Source organism: Cucumis melo, chromosome 6 (genome assembly GCF_025177605.1).
Source record: "Cucumis melo cultivar AY chromosome 6, USDA_Cmelo_AY_1.0, whole genome shotgun sequence".
Classification (NCBI taxonomy): domain Eukaryota; kingdom Viridiplantae; phylum Streptophyta; class Magnoliopsida; order Cucurbitales; family Cucurbitaceae; genus Cucumis; species Cucumis melo.
Window position 1 is genome coordinate 19,034,102 of NC_066862.1, and position 19,950 is coordinate 19,054,051.

The window sequence follows — 19,950 nt, forward strand, 5'->3', positions numbered from 1 at the left end:
ATCGATAATGTTAATTACTTTAAAGCATCGTTTAAAACATATAAGCGATAACGTTAATTCTTTTAAGCGATTGTTTTACAATACGTAAGCGATAATGTTATACAAGTTCAACAAGTATAAAACGAAGAAATTCTAAAAAAACTCTTATATATTATTTTCACAAAGCTTTGTAAGCTTGCATTCATTGCAATAAACATTTAGGCATTCATTCCCTTCTCAAGAAACTGAAAAGCTTCAAAAAGAAGGTCTTTACACTTAACAAGTATTCACACTCAGCAAATCTTTTCACATTAAATATTTGCAAAGTTGATTCACCATATCTAAGATTACTAGAAGCTGTCACTTGTGGCACACTAGCATACACTAACATACACTAGTTGCCTCAATGGCCACTTCTTCTTCTTCCTTTTATAGGTGCTTCTTCTTCTTCTTCCCCTTCTTGAGCTAAACGGCACCTTTTCTAGAATTTCCCTCACTTTCAACTTGGATGGGATGATGCTTTGGAATCTAGGAAAGTTGATAAGAGCATACTATAGTCTCTTGTAGACATTTTCAAAAGCACCTTACACGTCTTTTCCTTTTTCTATTTGATTTTATCCTTCTTTGTCCAAATAGCAGCATCTTGAATTGCAACATTTAAACACTTATTTTCTCAGAATGAAGAGAAGCTTGAGAGAAAAATGTTTGAGACAAAAAGTTCATAAACCTTACATGTAATGGTATGTGACAATAGTTTTAAAGGAAGATGAAAGGACAAAAAAGGAAAAGTTATTTTGTGATAATAAATGCGAATTAATTATTTTCAATACGCTTATTGACCATTATCAGCCACAAAGCCTTAACTCAAAGATGCTCACCACGTGGAACTAATCTCTAGTAGAAATACCTATACGATCATGTTGAAATACCTACAAGATCGTTCTAATAAAGGTAAACAATCCTGTTATACGCTTTACATGATTGTTAATGATGTTAAACGATCGTGCAGTTATGTAATCGTACAACACACGCATTTACCCTTTTCACAAATCCTAAACTTTTTACATCATAAATCACTTTCATTCATATTAAATGATCGTGCAGTTACGTAATAGTACAACACGGATAATTATCCTTTTTCACCCATAAACATGCGTATTTACCCTTTTCACAAACTTTTCACAAAATGTTAAACGATCGTTAATTACGTAAGCTAAATAATTTCACAAACTGAAAGTAAGATAAACATTAGATCTTAAATCCTAAACGATCGTTTTACGTGATGGTTCTATGTGTTATACGATCATGTACTTAGAAATGTTATTGGGTACGTCTAAATGATCTTGTTATTGTAGTTATTGTACATAAACTATAAAAGATTATGTTTTTAATGATAAACGATCTTGTAGTACTTCATAAACGATCGTTTATCTTCAATCTATAAATGATGAGGTTAATATATATAAACAATCTTGTAAAGCTATATAAACGAAAGTTTCTGTTTACATAATGTTTTTCGAAGATATAAACAATAAAGTTAATTATTTTAAACGATTGTTTCCAACATTGAAGTGATAATGTTAATTATTTCATATGATCATTCGACAATATCTAATCGATAACGTCAATTATATTAAACGATCGTTCTACAACATCCCAGCGATGATGATATATAATTTAAACGATCTCGTAGTGAATCCAAAACGATTAAATGTAAAAGTTTAAGAAGTATAAACCAAAGAAGTTATGAAAAGTTCTTATACATTTATTGTAAACGTTATTACATGTAAATGTAATACATCTCCTACATTTGGTTGATCAAGAAGCTCGAAAAATTTCAACTTTAAAAGAGATTCTCGTACTACTTTTTCTGATCATCTCAAAAACACAAAAATCGCCAACTTGGTCCATGCACCAAATACCAAGGATATCTTCCTTTGTCCATCCCATCATCTTTCAACTTGGGCTGGAAGAGGCCTCGAAATCTAGGAAATTGTTAAGAGCATACCATAGTCTTTTACATTCATTTTTTTAAGCACCTTGCACATTGTTTCCTTTTTCTCCTTGATCTTATTGTTTTTTATCCAAATAGCAACATCTAATAGTTTTTAATGAATGAGGAATAGTTTGACAGGAAAAGTTTGAGACAAAAATTTTGAATCGTAAAGTTGAGGAACTTAAGATCTAAATGGTTTGTGAAAAGGGTTTTAAAGGAAGATGAAGATGAAGGGATGGAAGATGAAGATGAAGGGATGGAAGATGAAGATGAAGGGACGAAAAATGAAGCGTCTTTTGTGTTGGACTCGCTGACAGGTTAATAAATGCAAAGTGATCGTTGATAAAATACGTTTTAACCATTTTTACCCATAAACCCTAAAACTCTACATGATCGTGCTAGTTTATCTAAATGATCCGATTATACGATTTTACGTGATGGTAATATATGCTAAACAATTTACGATTTTGATTATTTACAACATGTGTGTTGACCATTTTCACCCACAAACTCTACACAAGGGCGCCATGTGGCCTTAATTTCCTAATTTTATAATTGAAATCATATTCATTAATTACACGATAGACGTAAACGATCACTGGTTTTTAACCAAAAGTACTGTTGTATATTCATTAATTACATGTACGTAAACAATGTTGTTATATATCTTACATGTAAACGATGTTCTAATACATTTTACACGATGGTAAAAAGACATAATGTTAAACAATAATATTGTATAATTAGACGATCGTGTAAGATATTATTTAGAAAAACTTACATAAATGTTACAAAACTGTAAACTATTTACGGCTCGTGTAACAAAGCCCATAAGGTTAGCCATTTTTTAAATATTCCAAGTTTGTCCTTCCATTTTCTGTTCTTCCTCGCGATCCGTCTTCCCCGTCTTCCTCTATGATTTCGTCTTTCTGTAACGCCCCAAATTTTGAGGTGAGTTTTAAAATTTTATGTTAATTTTCGGGAATTTAAAATTTTGGGTGTTAAATTTTGTTTGGTTTAGAAGAGAAAAAAAAAGAAAATGAAGGGTATAAATTTTAATAATATGATATAATAATAATAATAATATAATATAAATTATTATTATCATTATTATTATTATTATGATTATTATTATTATTATTATTATGATCGTTATTCTTATTGTGATCGTTATTCTTATTGTGATCGTTATTGTTATTGTGATCGTTATTGTTATTGTGATCGTTATTGTTATTGTGATCGTTGTTCTTATTGTGATCGTTGTTCTTATTGTGATCGTTGTTCTTATTGTGATCGTTGTTGTTATTGCGATCGTTGTTGTTATTGCGATCGTTGTTGTTATTGTTATCGTTGTTGTTATTGTTATCGTTCTTATTGTTATCGTTCTTATTGTTATCGTTCTTATTGTTATCGTTCTTCTTGTTATCGTTCTTCTTGTTATCATTCTTCTTGTTATCGTTCTTCTTGTTATCGTTCTTCTTGTTATCGTTCTTCTTGTTATCGTTCTTATTATTATTATTATTATTATTATTATTATTATTATTATTATTATATATACCCTAAAGAACAGTACCCGCGCTGCCAGCTCCCTCCTGGTTTCTCTTTCTCTTTCTTCTTCTTCTTCTTCTTCTTCTTCTTCTTCTTCTTCTTCTTCTTCTTCTTCTTCTTCTTCAGCTCCTTCACCCGACAGTCGGTTGTCGTCCCCTTTGATCTCCATTCCTCTTCCATTCAATGCACCGCACACCGCCGCTTTCGTCTTTGCCTCGTACGTCGTCACCCACGCAATAGCGACGCGAAGACATCCAGCGACGACCCATCTTCGACCATTTTTCTTCTTCGTTTCACGCGCACGGCCAACCGTCAGCCGTCTATGCCTTGGTCGTGCAGTTTCGGTCGTCATACGTCTTGTCATCGATAAAGGTAACCGTGCAGTCTTCTCTGTCGCCACTATCGTGTGCTCGTGTTGCCACTGCCGCATGGAAACTGAATCGGCTTCTCCAAGTCGGCTCAGTTGAGTCGAGCTAGTCGTACCTGAACCAAGCCGAGCCGCGTGCGAGCCAAACCAAGCCGCGAGCCAAGCCGAGCCGAGCACTGAGCCAAGTCGCGAGCCAAGCCAAGCCACCTTTCGAGCCAAGCCATCTTTCCAAGCCAAACTCCTTGTCCACTTAAGCTGTGTCCATTCGTGCTGAGTCCCGATGGGTTTTTGGTAAGGACAATGTAAGGAGTTCCTAACATTTTCTATAGTCAATGCGAGTTTAAATATCGGATTAAAAATGTAAAACTTATTGGTTGGGTTAACTCTTGATCCCCTAAAGGTGTTAGAGAGGTGACACTCGAGTTCTGGGGTCTTACGACAAGTGTAGTTGGAGCCAACTCTCCTCTACTTGGGCAAGTCGGTAGATGTTGCTTTGGAGCATTTTGAAATGTGAATTTTGGTGGTGTAATCGTTTAAACCCTTATGTTTGTGTTTAGGTGGATTCGTTTAGACGTTGAATTGAGCAAGGATTTTAGCTACATTTCAGGTAAGGGATTTCTTACTACTGGACCTCAAGCGGAAACTGGGAACGTAGTAACCCATATGGGAATTATACGATAGCAACTGTACTGAATTGATTGATGCAAGTTTGCCTAGAAAACATCACTAATATGCACTCTTGACTGATTAAAGGTGACGTGATCGTTAGTTGTAGCCTATGTATTTATATACGTTAATGAGTTGTCCTGCTCATGGGCATAGACGCCCAGATGCTCTGTGTATTGTAGTTATGTTGATGGGTTGTGCTGTTAACTGAAATAGTAATATCGATGGATTATGAAAATCTTAATGTTATGTAAAGTTGAAGTTTGTTTGTTGGGGTACCGGTTATGGGGTTATGTCGTGGAGGGACTAAGAGTTCGGAAACCTCTTTTGTAGATTGTGTATACGCTGTTGAACTATGTTGTAGACTGAATACGACTGTTATGCATAATATGAACGTTATGCATAACATAGATTACCTGTAGATGTGCTAGGGTTTGAACTGAGACGAAGTTACCATCATATGGATTTACAAAGTGATGATTTGACTAGTTGACTGGATATAAGGAATGTCACGATGACGTGTGAATTAGACATACATATAGCGACTGAGGAGACTGTTAATTAAATCTGAACTGTCTGACTGGTTAAGTTTATAAGCTGGATCGTTAACTTGAACGTTATTGTGATGTGACTGTTATAGACAGTTTAGTATGGACTGAGGGGTAACAGTTAGCTTTATCTATGGGGTAACATACCTTACAGGCACGGTGTCCTTTGGGATTTCTCGACTGATATATGTATCCTTCGGGATCACTCGACTGATATGTGCATCCTTCAGGATCAAGAGATTGATATGTGAATCCTTCGGGATCACGAGACTGATATGTGCATCCTTCGAGATCACTAGACTGATATGTGTATCCTTCGAGATCACTCGACTGATATGTGTATCCTTTGGGATCACGAGACTGATACGTGCATCCTTCGGGATCACTAGTCTGATATGTGCATCCGACGGGATCACTAGACTGATTTGTGTGTGCGTTCTACGGAACCACTAGACTGTTTATGTAGGGTACCCCTCAATAAGAAGCTAACTGTTATTACCATAACGGGCCCAGTAGTGGGTCCCTTAATGGGTATATTTTATACTCACCCTTTTTCTCTTTAAACTTTTCAGGTAAGGGTATGGCGAGGGGTAAGAAGGATGCATGAAGGCCATATGGACGCGTCTAGTTTCTTTATGCTTCCGCTGACGTATTTGTTAATTTATATTTCTTTTTAGTATTAAAGGGAGTCATGGTTAGAACATTTGAATGGTTGTTTTGTTTTGATGACATTGTGAACTATATTTTGGAACTTTGCGAAATGTGATCTAAAATAGGGCCCAAAACTCTTTTTTTTTTTTTTTTTTTGTGATATTTTGAATGTTTTTAATGAATCGTAACAGGTCTTTTATGAGTTGTGTGTTTTACTGTCGAGTCTTAGCAATACGTAGTGACCTCAGCTTAGACTAAAAAGTTGGGTCGTTACACTTTCTTCTTTTCTCTTTTTATTTTCTGCGGTTTCTTTCCATCATCTGTTTAATCTTTCCATCGTTTTTCTTCTTTTCCTCTTCATTTTTTTTGTTTCGATTTCTTTCCATCGTCTTTCTTCTTTTCTTTTTTTTTATGCGTTTACATTTGGTAACCAAATCTAAACGACTGTGTAAAATAAAATAGCAAAATCTAAAAGATCGAGAATCTTGAAAAAAAAAATAAAAGATTGTGTATAAAGAATCTTGAAAAAAAATCATTGAGATTGGAGTAGCCAAATGTAAACGATTGTTTAAAAAAGTAAACGATCGTGTAAAAAAAATAAAAGATCGTGTATAAAAAATCTTGAAAAAGAATCATTTGGATTGGAATAGACAAATGTAAACGATCGTGTAAAAAAAGTAAACGATCATGTAAATAAATCTAAACAATCGTGTACCAAAAGAATTTAAAAAATGGTGTACCAAATTTTTTTAAAAAAAATATTTAGATGTGTAACAAAATTAAACGATGGAATTGAAAAGATAAATTGTAGCCATATCTAAACGATCTCGTATAAATTGTAGCCATATCTAAAGGATTGCGTATAAATTATAACCATATCTAAACGATCGCGTATAAATTATAGTCATATCTAAACAATCGCATATATATTGAACATATATAAACGACCGCATATATATTGAACCATATCTAAACGATTGTCTTATAGCCATATCTAAACGATCGCATATAAATTATAGCCATATCTAAACGATCGCATATGTATTGAACCATATCTAAACAATCGCGTATAAATCGCAAAATATTACGCGCATGTTATTGACGGCGTAGTTGACGAGGTGTAACGCTCCGAAATTTTTTAAGGTAAAATTTTTCTCGTTTTATTTAAAGTGCAATAAGGATATAATATTGATTTTATTATTATTATTAATATTTATTTTATTGTTATAATATTAATAATATAGTTATTATTATTAATTAATATTATAGAAATATTGTTATTTCTAAAACAATAAAATAAATTATTATTTATTTAATATTAATATTATTAATATATTATATTTATTACTTTATTATTATTATTATTATTATTATTTAATATATATATATTATTATTTAATTTAATTTATTAATATTATAAATTTATTTAGAATTATATATATATATATATATATATATATATATATATATATATATATTAAATTTTTTAAAAAAAGAAAAACCCTACCGCGCGCCGCTACCCCCCCCCCCCCTCGAAATTTCTTTTCTCTCCCGCAGCCGCCGCCAACCATTTCCTCTTCCTCCATCCTTCGCCCGACCACCACAGCCCATCTCTTCCCTCATTCTCTTCTCCTCCGTCCGTGTCCGCCTTCATCTCTTCCTCCGTCGTCGTCTCCGTCTCCGAAAAACGAGCAGCCGCCGCGTCTATCCGTTCGGGTGTCCTCTCGGTTTCGTTTCGCCCGACGCCGCCGCACTTCTCCGGCCTTCTTCCTCTCTTCCGCCTTCGTCTCCGCCACCAAATCTCTCCTCCTCTCCGTCTCCATCTCCTGTATCACTTTCAAGTGTCATTCGCCGCCGCCGTCGCTCGCCGGGGAAAAATCGATCACCGTGCTGCCCATTTTCTTTCGTCCAGACCCGACCCGGTTCCAACTGACCCGAGCCGTTTCCGATCCGAGCCACACAATCCGGGTGAGCCGAGCTGAGTAAGCCGAGCCGAGCGAGCCGCGAGCCGAGCCCCAAGCCGAGCGAGCCGCGAGCCGAGCCGCGAGCCGAGTAAGCCGAGCCGAGCCGAGTCCAAGCCGAGCCAAGCCGAGCCGAGCCGAGCCGAGCCGAGCCGAGCCGAGCCGAGCCGAGCCGAGCCGAGTCGAGTCCAAGCCGAGCCGAGCCAAGCCACCTAAGCCTTCCTTCCTCCACTTCGGTTCACGGTGAGTCTTCGGTAAGGATTGTTCTGATGAATTCCCTAATGTTACCTAGTCCGATTCGAGTTTGAATGTTGGATTAAGATATGGCCCTACTTTTCTTCCTTGAAGGTAGTGCAGAGTTGACGCTTAAGTTCTCGGGTTCCGCGGCAGGCCTGGTTGGAGTTAGCTTCCTTTCCTTGGGTAGATCTGTCGAGCGTGGTTTTCGATCGAGGGGCATAACCGAGTTTCAGGTAAGGGTTTTCCTACTACTGGACCCCGAGTCCAGGTTAAAACCGTAGTAATCCACAGGGGATTACACGTTAGTGACTGTGCTGAATATCTGTATGCGTGTTGACTGTTAAGTACTGATATTATATTTTGTCTGATGAAATTATACTGTGACTGCTATTTGTGGATTGAAATTATATGTTGATGGACCATAAAGTTACGGTTTAGTATGTATTAAACACTGTTCTAGATGTGGTTCATGGAGTTTGGACGGGGAAGGACAGTGAGTCCGGTTTTGGTTGGTTAGTCGATTGGACCTAGGGTTTCCCTATTGGTGTGCGAATCGGTAATGCATAAAGCAACTGAGGGTGTAGATGTTAAACCTATACTATCTGACTGACAAAGTCTATGGCGGGACTGTAGTACGAATGCCTTTGAGATGTGACTGATGTAGACAGTTTGGTAAGGGCTGAGGGGTAACGGTTAGCTTCATCCATGGGGTAGTGTGCCTTACTGATATGTGCATCCTTCGGGAGCACTAGACTGATATGTGCATCCTTCGGGAGCACTAGACTGATATGTGCATCCTTCGGGAGCACTAGACTGATATGTGCATCCTTCGGGAGCACTAGACTGACATGTGCATCCTTCGGGAGCACTAGACTGATATGTGCATCCTTCGGGAGCACTAGACTGATATGTGCGTTCTACGGAACCACTAGACTGTTATGTAGGGTACTCCCGAATAGAAAGTTAACTGTTGTTCCCTAACGGGCCCAGTAGTGGGTCCCTTACTGGGTATGTTCATACTCACCCTTTCTTTTCTTTAACTTTTCAGGTAGGGGTACAGCGAGGGGCAGACCGACGAGAGGCAGGAAGGAAGCGTGAAGACCATATGGACGCGTCTGTTTTTCTTTCGCTTCCGCTATGTATTTTGTCAGAATATTTTGATTGTGATTTTTGGACTGGTGACTTGACATTTTATTTTGTGACTTTTTTTGAATTATTTAAAATAGGGCCCGAAACTGTCTTTTGTAAGGTTTATACTGTTTTAATGAATCGTATCTGGTCCGTTTTAAATTTTATGTTGAATTGTCGAGTTTTGGTTTTTAGTAGTGACCTCAGCTTAGTCCGGAAAAGTTGGGTCGTTACAGTTGGTATCAGAGCCTAAGTTTTAGGTTCTGTAGACTGACTTATAATGTGAGTCTGTGTTTTGTGTCCTTATGGCTGAAACGATCCTTGCCGCTCGTCAGGTACGCTCTCATGAAAGTATATGTATAACTCTACATGCTTTACCTTACCTAAGTTAAACTGCAAATTCAATTACCAATTTATGACTAAAGGAATCGTTGGTGGTTGTTAGGGAAATGCCACCAAGGAGAGGTGCACGAAGGGGTGGCCGAGGAGGCCGAGGAAGGGGAGCAGGACGCGTTCAGCCTGAGGTGCAGCCTGTAGCCCAAGCCCCTGACCCGGCTGCGCCAGTTACTCATGCGGACCTAGCCGCCATGGAGCAGAGGTTTAGAGATATGATTATGCAGATGCGGGAGCAGCAGAAGCCTGCCTCGCCAACGCCGGCGCCAGCTCCAGCGCCAGCTCCAGCACCAGTTCCTGCTCCAGCTCCGGCTCCGGTACCAGTTACACCCCAGTTTGTGCCGGATCAGTTGTCGGCAGAGGCTAAGCACCTGAGGGATTTCAGGAAGTATAATCCCACGACGTTTGATGGGTCTTTGGAGGACCCCACCAGAGCTCAGATGTGGCTATCGTCTTTGGAGACCATATTCCGATACATGAAATGCCCTGAGGATCAGAAGGTTCAGTGTGCTGTTTTTATGTTGACTGACAGAGGTACTGCATGGTGGGAGACTACAGAGAGGATGTTAGGTGGTGATGTGAGTCAGATTACGTGGCAGCAGTTCAAGGAGAGTTTCTATGCGAAATTCTTCTCTGCCAGTTTGAGAGATGCCAAGCGGCAGGAGTTTCTGAACCTAGAGCAGGGCGACATGACAGTGGAGCAGTATGATGCGGAATTTGACATGTTATCCCGCTTCGCTCCCGAGATGATAGCGACCGAGGCGGCCAGAGCTGACAAGTTTGTTAGAGGCCTCAGACTGGACATTCAGGGTTTGGTCTGAGCTTTCAGACCCGCTACTCATGCCGATGCACTGCGCCTGGCAGTGGATCTCAGTTTACAGGAGAGGGCCAACTCGTCTAAGACCGCTGGTAGAGGTTCGACGTCGGGACAGAAGAGGAAGGCTGAGCAGCAGCCTGTTCCAGTACCACAGCGGAATTTCAGACCAGGTGGTGAGTTTCGCAGCTTCCAGCAGAAACCTTTTGAGTCAGGGGAGGCTGCCAGAGGAAAGCCGTTGTGTACCACTTGTGGGAAGCACCATCTGGGCCGTTGCTTATTCGGGACCAGGACCTGCTTTAAGTGCAGGCAAGAGGGTCATACAGCTGATAGATGCCCGTTGAGAGTCACGGGGATCGCGCAGAATCAGGGAGCAGGTGCTCCACATCAGGGTAGAGTCTTTGCTACCAACAGAACTGAGGCTGAGAAGGCAGGCACAGTAGTGACAGGTACGCTCCCAGTGTTGGGGCATTACGCCTTAGTTTTGTTTGATTCGGGTTCGTCACATTCTTTTATCTCTTCCGCATTTGTGTCGCATGCCCGCTTAGAGGTAGAGCCCTTACACCATGTTCTGTCAGTATCTACTCCTTCCGGGGAATGTATGTTGTCGAAGGAAAAGGTGAAGGCATGTCAGATTGAGATAGCAGGCCATGTGATTGAGGTAACGCTGATAGTCCTGGATATGCTGGACTTTGATGTAATCCTGGGTATGGATTGGTTGGCCGCTAACCACGCCAGCATAGATTGTTCACGTAAGGAGGTAACGTTTAACCCTCCCTCGTTGGCCAGTTTTAAATTTAAGGGAGGAGGGTCAAAGTCGTTGCCTCAGGTAATCTCAGCCATCAGGGCCAGTAAACTGCTCAGTCAGGGTACTTGGGGTATCTTAGCGAGCGTGGTGGATACTAGAGAGGCGGATGTATCCCTGTCGTCAGAACCAGTAGTGAGGGACTATCCGGACGTTTTTCCTGAGGAACTTCCAGGGTTACCTCTGCAAAGAGAGGTTGAGTTTGCCATAGAGTTGGAGCCGGGCACGGTTCCTATATCCAGGGCCCCTTACAGAATGGCCCCCGCAGAACTGAAAGAACTGAAGGTACAGTTACAGGAATTGCTTGATAAGGGATTCATTCGACCGAGCGTGTCACCTTGGGGTGCGCCAGTCTTATTCGTTAAGAAGAAGGACGGGTCGATGCGTCTGTGTATTGACTATAGGGAGTTGAACAAAGTAACCGTAAAGAACAGATATCCCTTGCCCAGGATTGACGATCTATTTGACCAGTTACAGGGAGCCACAGTGTTCTCTAAGATTGATCTTCGGTCGGGATACCATCAGCTGAGGATTAAGGATGAGGATGTACCGAAGACAGCATTTCGTTCCAGATATGGACACTACGAGTTTATTGTGATGTCTTTTGGTTTGACGAATGCTCCGGCAGTGTTTATGGACTTGATGAACAGAGTGTTTAGGGAGTTTCTAGACACTTTTGTGATTGTGTTTATCGACGATATCTTGATATACTCCAAGACGGAGGCCGAACACGAGGAGCATTTACGTATGGTTTTGCAAACACTTCGGGATAATAAATTATACGCAAAGTTCTCGAAGTGCGAGTTTTGGCTGAAGCAGGTGTCCTTTCTGGGCCACGTGGTTTCTAAGGCTGGAGTCTCTGTAGATCCAGCTAAGATAGAGGCAGTCACTGGTCGGACCCGATCTTCCACAGTCAGTGAGGTTCGCAGTTTTCTGGGTTTAGCGGGCTATTACCGACGATTTGTGGAGAACTTTTCTCGTATAGCTACTCCTCTTACTCAGTTGACCAGAAAGGGAGCTCCTTTTGTTTGGAGCAAGGCATGTGAGGACAGTTTTCAGACCCTTAAACAGAAGCTAGTTACCGCACCGGTTCTTACTGTACCCGATGGTTCTGGCAGTTTCGTGATTTATAGTGATGCTTCCAAGAAGGGTCTGGGTTGTGTTTTGATGCAGCAGGGTAAGGTGGTCGCTTATGCGTCTCGTCAGTTGAAGAGTCATGAGCAGAACTACCCTACACATGATCTAGAGTTGGCAGCAGTGGTTTTTGCTTTGAAGATATGGAGGCATTATTTATACGGTGAAAAGATACAGATATTCACAGATCATAAGAGCTTGAAATACTTCTTTACTCAGAAAGAATTGAATATGAGACAGCGAAGGTGGCTTGAGTTAGTAAAGGATTACGATTGTGAGATACTGTATCATCCAGGCAAGGCAAATGTGGTAGCTGATGCCCTTAGTAGGAAAGTATCACATTCAGCAGCACTTATTACCCGGCAGGCCCCATTGCATCGGGATCTCGAGCGGGCTGAGATTGCAGTGTCAGTGGGGGCAGTTACTATGCAGTTAGCCCAGTTGACGGTACAGCCGACTTTGAGGCAGAGGATCATTGATGCTCAGAGTAACGATTCTTATCTGGTTGAGAAACGTGGCCTAACAGAGGCAGGGCAAACGGCTGAGTTCTCGTTATCCTCCGATGGTGGACTGTTGTTTGAGGGACACCTCTGTGTTCCGTCAGATGGTGTGATTAAGACAGAATTATTATCTGAGGCGCGCAGTTCCCCATTTTCCATGCACCCAGGTAGCACGAAGATGTATCAGGACCTGAAGCGAGTTTATTGGTGGCGCAACATGAAGAGGGAAGTAGCAGAATTTGTTAGTAAATGCTTGGTGTGCCAGCAGGTTAAGGCACCAAGGCAGAAACCAGCGGGTTTATTACAACCCTTGAGCATACCGGAATGGAAGTGGGAGAACGTGTCCATGGATTTCATTACAGGGCTACCGAGAACTCTGAGGGGTTTTACAGTGATCTGGGTTGTGGTGGACAGACTTACTAAATCAGCGCATTTCGTTCCGGGTAAATCCACCTATACTGCTAGTAAGTGGGCACAGTTGTACATGTCTGAGATAGTGAGATTACATGGAGTGCCAGTGTCGATTGTTTCTGATAGAGATGCCCGTTTCACTTCCAAATTTTGGAAGGGTTTGCAGACTGCTATGGGCACGAGGTTGGACTTTAGTACGGCTTTCCATCCACAGACTGACGGTCAGACTGAGCGTCTGAACCAGGTTTTAGAGGATATGTTACGGGCGTGTGCATTGGAATTTCCAGGTAGCTAGGACTCCCACTTACATTTGATGGAATTTGCTTATAATAACAGTTATCAGGCTACTATTGGCATGGCACCGTTTGAGGCCCTGTACGGCAGATGTTGTAGATCCCCGGTTTGCTGGGGTGAGGTAGGTGAGCAGAGATTGGTGGGTCCTGAGTTAGTTCAGTCTACTAACGAAGCAATTCAGAAGATTAGATCACGCATGCATACCGCTCAGAGTAGACAGAAGAGTTATGCAGATGTGAGGCGGAAGGACCTTGAGTTTGAGATAGGGGATAAGGTGTTCTTAAAGGTAGCACCTATGAAAGGTGTCTTGCGTTTTGAAAGGAGGGGAAAGTTGAGTCCCCGTTTTGTTGGGCCATTTGAGATTCTGGAGTGGATTGGCCCTGTAGCTTATCGCTTGGCGTTGCCTCCATCACTCTCGACAGTTCATGATGTGTTTCACGTTTCTATGTTGAGGAAGTACGTGCCAGATCCATCCCATGTAGTGGATTACGAGCCACTAGAGATTGATGAAAACTTGAGCTATGTTGAACAACCCGTTGAGGTGCTTGCTAGAGAGGTGAAGACGTTGAGGAATAAAGAAATCCCCCTGGTTAAAGTCTTATGGCGGAATCACCGGGTAGAAGAGGCTACATGGGAGCGGGAAGACGACATGAGATCCCGTTATCCCGAACTGTTCGAGGAATAAAACTTTCGAGGACGAAAGTTCCCTAAGGAGGGAAGAATGTAACGCTCCGAAATTTTTTAAGGTAAAATTTTTCTCGTTTTATTTAAAGTGCAATAAGGATATAATATTGATTTTATTATTATTATTATTATTTATTTTATTGTTATAATATTAATAATATAGTTATTATTATTAATTAATATTATAGAAATATTGTTATTTCTAAAACAATAAAATAAATTATTATTTATTTAATATTAATATTATTAATATATTATATTTATTACTTTATTATTATTATTATTATTATTATTTAATATATATATATATTATTATTTAATTTAATTTATTAATATTATAAATTTATTTAGAATTATATATATATATATATATATATTAAATTTTTTAAAAAAAGAAAAACCCTACCGCGCGCCGCTACCCCCCCCCCCCCTCGAAATTTCTTTTCTCTCCCGCAGCCGCCGCCAACCATTTCCTCTTCCTCCATCCTTCGCCGGACCACCACAGCCCATCTCTTCCCTCATTCTCTTCTCCTCCGTCCGTGTCCGCCTTCATCTCTTCCTCCGTCGTCGTCTCCGTCTCCGAAAAACGAGCAGCCGTCGCGTCTATCCGTTCGGGTGTCCTCTCGGTTTCGTTTCGCCCGACGCCGCCGCACTTCTCCGGCCTTCTTCCTCTCTTCCGCCTTCGTCTCCGCCACCAAATCTCTCCTCCTCTCCGTCTCCATCTCCTGTATCACTTTCCAGTGTCATTCGCCGCCGCCGTCGCTCGCCGGGGAAAAATCGATCACCGTGCTGCCCATTTTCTTTCGTCCAGACCCGACCCGGTTCCAACTGACCCGAGCCGTTTCCGATCCGAGCCACACAATCCGGGTGAGCCGAGCTGAGTAAGCCGAGCCGAGCGAGCCGCGAGCCGAGCCCCAAGCCGAGCGAGCCGCGAGCCGAGCCCCAAGCCGAGCGAGCCGCGAGCCGAGCCGCGAGCCGAGTAAGCCGAGCCGAGCCGAGTCCAAGCCGAGCCAAGCCGAGCCGAGCCGAGCCGAGCCGAGCCGAGCCGAGCCGAGCCAAGCTACCTAAGCCTTCCTTCCTCCACTTCGGTTCACGGTGAGTCTTCGGTAAGGATTGTTCTGATGAATTCCCTAATGTTACCTAGTCCGATTCGAGTTTGAATGTTGGATTAAGATATGGCCCTACTTTTCTTCCTTGAAGGTAGTGCAGAGTTGACGCTTAAGTTCTCGGGTTCCGCGGCAGGCCTGGTTGGAGTTAGCTTCCTTTCCTTGGGTAGATCTGTCGAGCGTGGTTTTCGATCGAGGGGCATAACCGAGTTTCAGGTAAGGGTTTTCCTACTACTGGACCCCGAGTCCAGGTTAAAACCGTAGTAATCCACAGGGGATTACACGTTAGTGACTGTGCTGAATATCTGTATGCGTGTTGACTGTTAAGTACTGATATTATATTTTGTCTGATGAAATTATACTGTGACTGCTATTTGTGGATTGAAATTATATGTTGATGGACCATAAAGTTACGGTTTAGTATGTATTAAACACTGTTCTAGATGTGGTTCATGGAGTTTGGACGGGGAAGGACAGTGAGTCCGGTTTTGGTTGGTTAGTCGATTGGACCTAGGGTTTCCCTATTGGTGTGCGAATCGGTAATGCATAAAGCAACTGAGGGTGTAGATGTTAAACCTATACTATCTGACTGACAAAGTCTATGGCGGGACTGTAGTACGAATGCCTTTGAGATGTGACTGATGTAGACAGTTTGGTAAGGGCTGAGGGGTAACGGTTAGCTTCATCCATGGGGTAGTGTGCCTTACTGATATGTGCATCCTTCGGGAGCACTAGACTGATATGTGCATCCTTCGGGAGCACTAGACTGATATGTGCATCCTTCGGGAGCACTAGACTGATATGTGCATCCTTCGGGAGCACTAGACTGACATGTGCATCCTTCGGGAGCACTAGACTGATATGTGCATCCTTCGGGAGCACTAGACTGATATGTGCGTTCTACGGAACCACTAGACTGTTATGTAGGGTACTCCCGAATAGGAAGTTAACTGTTGTTCCCTAACGGGCCCAGTAGTGGGTCCCTTACTGGGTATGTTCATACTCACCCTTTCTTTTCTTTAACTTTTCAGGTAGGGGTACAGCGAGGGGCAGACCGACGAGAGGCAGGAAGGAAGCGTGAAGGCCATATGGACGCGTCTGTTTTTCTTTCGCTTCCGCTATGTATTTTGTCAGAATATTTTGATTGTGATTTTTGGACTGGTGACTTGACATTTTATTTTGTGACTTTTTTTGAATTATTTAAAATAGGGCCCGAAACTGTCTTTTGTAAGGTTTATACTGTTTTAATGAATCGTATCTGGTCCGTTTTAAATTTTATGTTGAATTGTCGAGTTTTGGTTTTTAGTAGTGACCTCAGCTTAGTCCGGAAAAGTTGGGTCGTTACACGAGGCATGTTTGGTATTTTACACGGTGGGCCTCTGGGCTTTTTCTGTTTTTGGAATTGTTCTATAGAGTGTAAATATTTTGCCGCTTTTTTATATTTTTTAAAAGACCCCTATTATTTATAAGATGTTGTTATACATTTTACATATCAACGATACTGTTATACAAGTTACGCGATCGTGAAGGATATTATTTAAACGACTATGTAGTTATACGTTTCAACGATAGTGTTGTTGAATTTAAACGGTTGTGGTAATAAATGTAATTGTTCCCATTATACTTTTTAAAGTATAGTGTAGGATATAAAGAGTGAAATGGAATACAAATTACTCGAGTATAAAATAAAGAAATTTTCAAAAGGTAAATTTAATGATTTGAATCTTTATAAAGACCATAAATCATCTCTAAAATATTGAGAAATTTTTAGGTCAAAGGATGGAGTGAAATCAATGTATTCTTGAGTTGACATTTTTCTTTCATTTTTCTTGTTGTTTTCTTCTTGTGTTGAGGTTGGTTGTCTCCATATCATTTTTGAAACTTTTGTCTTTTTTTGTTCACCACCATTATTTTTCTTTTGCTTTTCTTTAATTTCTTTTGTTTCCTTATGTTTCTAGTTCTTGTGCTTCATGTTCTTCACTGCTATCAGTGTCAAATTCTTCTTCAATTTTCTTACTATCAACATCATCATCTTCAATCAACTTTTCTTTTTCTTTTGACGTATCTTTTTTATTTTCTTCCCCTTGTTTGTCATCCTGTTTTTTCTATTTTTTTTCTTCAACGATTACAATATTTCTCAATTCAATCTTCCTTCGTTTTGATGTGACTTCATGCCTCATATTTCCAGCTTCTTCTTCTTTTTCTCCATCTTCAACTTCAATTGTTTAAATGTAAAAAGAGAATGTGCTGTCAAAGTACTTGTTCAAGAAAATGTAGACCACCGTGAAATATAAAGATCATTTAAACATGTATACATGATCGTGTGAAATATATAAACGATCATATAACATAAATATATGATCGTGTGAAATATATAAACAATCATGTGAAATATATAAACGATCGTGGGATCAATATAAACGATTGTGTGAAATATATAAATGATCGTGGGAAATAAATAAACGATCGTTTAACCAGTTGTATATTAAATAAATTAAAACCTGTGTCACTTGTGTTTTTTGTGTTTCTAAATTTATGATTTCATTGTTTTCGTCTTCTTCATCTATCTGCAAGTGCAATAAGTAAGAATGTTCAGAAGATATCATGTGAAGAAAATTATCTCTTACTATCACATCTACACAGAGATAGACTCCTATCTTTGTCTATACGATATAAATTATATTTATTGTTTGTAAAATAATTAAACCTGCATCAATATTTGTGTTTTGGGTGTTTCTAAATTTGTAGTTGCTATTATTTCCAAACTACTTTGTGTTTCCAAAACGACAGTTTCCTGTATAGAGAAAAAAACAACACAATTGTCTTTTATTTGGAAATTAAGCAACATTAAACAAAATAAAGGAGTATATAATGAATAAGGTACTAACCGTAGAGCAATGTGTTGTTGCATACTTCACCATTGTATTAACTTCTTCATCTTCATCAATAAGACCAAGGCTACAAGTAGGTGGTCTATTTTTCTCTATAACTTTTGTATATGTACTTTCTTTCTCATTGTGTTGTTGAAGTTTGGCTAATGGTGGTGGAACATTCGAGCTTTTCATAACCATTGTCAACATGCTTTTTATTTCTTTTATTTCTTGTCTTAATAATATTTGTTTTGCTTCTACTTTTTCTTGATTTTTTCTGATTTCTCTTATTTCATTTAACATTTCGTTTGTTTATATGTTTTTTTTCCATTTTTTTTTCTTTTTTTTCCTGTTGTTTGTCTTTTCTTCCTACTTCTCAATATCTTTGAAATATTTCAAAATTGTTTGAGACTTTTCTTCTGTTGAGGAGTTTAGTGTTGTCATAGAGAACTACAAGTAAAATGATATGACATTATTAGTGAAAAAGTAGCAAATGTATTGATAAACAGTGATAGATTGAGATCATCATCTATTGAAGATAGACATGGATAAAAAAATTTCATTGTCTATCTAGATAGACATATATAAAGCATTCTCTAAATTTAATTACATTCTCATATTAAAAAATGTTGATGTTTAGAGTCCTCGAGTCACTTGTTTCCAAACATTCCCATGTCACAATGGCTAGCCTTTCAATTGCGAGCTTTCTTCTAAACCCAACATCTAAATTGGAAAGTCTTGGTATTGTCTCAAAAGTCCAATAAACTAAAGCTAAGGGAAATCCTTGAAGGTATACAACATCTTTGTCACTGTAAGATGCTTTTTTCAAAAATTGATATGTTAGAATGTATGATAACCTTCCCCATGGATAGTTTTTGAAGGTTTCTTCATGATTCAATATGTCTAAATGTTGGAGATTTATGTGGTTGTGTTGTTGCTTGGGAATCAAAAACGCTTCTAAGATAGAGGTTAACTAGTTTTTCTTTCAATAAGTACTTCTCGTTGCGTAACGCTTTGAAAGTTCTTTCTATATCTCTTTTTGTTATAAAGTCGTCATGACGAAAAAGGGTATTTTTCAGACCATTTTATTTTCTTTCTCCTAGATTTAACTCTGAGAATTTGTGACCTTTTAGTCCAGTCACGAAACAAAATTCTTTCATCCCAAATTCTGCTATATTTCCATTAAAGTTGAAAGCAAGGACATTAGTTTTTTTTTATATGACATTGCTTTCTTAATAGAAAATTTAGGAATTGTGTTGGCATTTTGGCCATTTCAATGTTAAGGAACTGGCCAAAATGACTGTTTGTCAAAACTCGAGAAATAATTCTTTGGTCTATTTTCGACTTGATCTGATTCAATATTTTTAAATTATAGTATACAGTAATTCTAAGATTTTTTTGTTCATCTTCCATGATAATTTTATTTGGATAGTGTTTCACTTGTTGAAAGACATAATAAATAGTATGTTTCAAACAAGGACTAGCTTTAACAAATTTACAAATATAGAGCGCTATTTAGAAAAGGATACACAAATAATACAATGCTTTACAGACAAATATTGAAATTCTAGTTTGTTACCTTTATTTCTTTTTCTTTCTTCCGTCTCTACTTTAGACTTTATTAATTTGTTACATGATGCTTGTTTCTTCTTGCTCACCATCTATTTGTAAAAAAAAATTAATATAAATTATTCAATGAAATATATATAATAAGTATAGACTTAGACGTCTTTGTATGCGAGATAGATCGTGATAGATACAGATAGATCGAAAAGAATATAGATTTATACCTCTTTGTATGCCAGATAGATCGTGATAGATATATATAGATGATGTGAATAGATCGAAATGAATATAT